Source organism: Arachis stenosperma, unplaced genomic scaffold, assembly GCF_014773155.1.
Source record: "Arachis stenosperma cultivar V10309 unplaced genomic scaffold, arast.V10309.gnm1.PFL2 arast.V10309.gnm1.Scaffold_100025, whole genome shotgun sequence".
Classification (NCBI taxonomy): domain Eukaryota; kingdom Viridiplantae; phylum Streptophyta; class Magnoliopsida; order Fabales; family Fabaceae; genus Arachis; species Arachis stenosperma.
The window spans coordinates 2,944,561-2,945,450 of NW_026651369.1; the positions used below are offsets into that span (position 1 = coordinate 2,944,561).

At 42.2% G+C, this 890-nt stretch overlaps 1 non-coding gene across 1 annotated transcript; it reads right to left on the reverse strand.

The window, feature by feature from the left end:
* Positions 1-531: 531 nt before the first annotated feature.
* On the reverse strand, positions 532-639 carry LOC130959882 (small nucleolar RNA R71). Its single transcript, XR_009078874.1, has one exon. It is a non-coding gene; the product is annotated as a small nucleolar RNA R71 (small nucleolar RNA).
* Positions 640-890: the final 251 nt, after the last annotated feature.

Below are 890 nucleotides of genomic sequence, written 5' to 3' on the forward strand. Positions count from 1 at the left end.
AGAGACAAAGGCATTCTTGTTGAAGCTGACCCTGAACCTGAGAGGACCTTGAAGCGAAAGCTAAGAGAAGCTAAGGCACAACTCTCTGTAGAGAACCTAACCGAATTCTTCAAAGAAGAAGAACACATGGCAGCCGAAAACAACAACAATGCAAACCATGCAAGGAAGGTGCTGGGTGACTTTACTGCGCCTACTCCCGACTTCTATGGGAGAAGCATCTCTATCCCTGCCATTGGAGCAAACAACTTTGAGCTTAAGCCTCAATTAGTTTCTCTAATGCAACAGAATTGCAAGTTCCATGGACTTCCATTGGAAGATCCTCATTAGTTTTTAGCTGAATTCTTGCAAATCTGTGACACTATCAAGACTAATGGGGTTGACCCTGAGGTCTACAGACTTATGCTATTCCCTTTTGCTGTAAGAGACAGAGCTAGGATATGGTTGGACTCACAACCTAAAGAAAGCCTGGACTCTTGGGAAAAGCTAGTCAATGCCTTCTTGGCAAAGTTCTTTCCACCTCAAAAATTGAGTAAGCTTATAGTGGAAGTCCAAACCTTCAGACAGAAGGATGGAGAATCCCTCTATGAAGCTTGGGAAAGATACAAACAATTGATCAGAAAGTGTCCATCTGATATGCTTTCTGAATGGAGCATCATAGGTATTTTCTATGATGGTCTCTCTGAACTATCCAAGATGTCTTTGGATAGCTCTGCTGGAGGATCTCTTCATCTGAAGAAGACGCCTACAGAGGCTCAAGAGCTAATTGAAATGGTTGCAAACAACCAATTCATATACACTTCTGAAAGGAATCCTGTGAACAATGGGACTAATCAGAAGAAAGGAGTTCTTGAGATTGACACTCTGAACGCCATTTTGGCTCAGAATAAAAT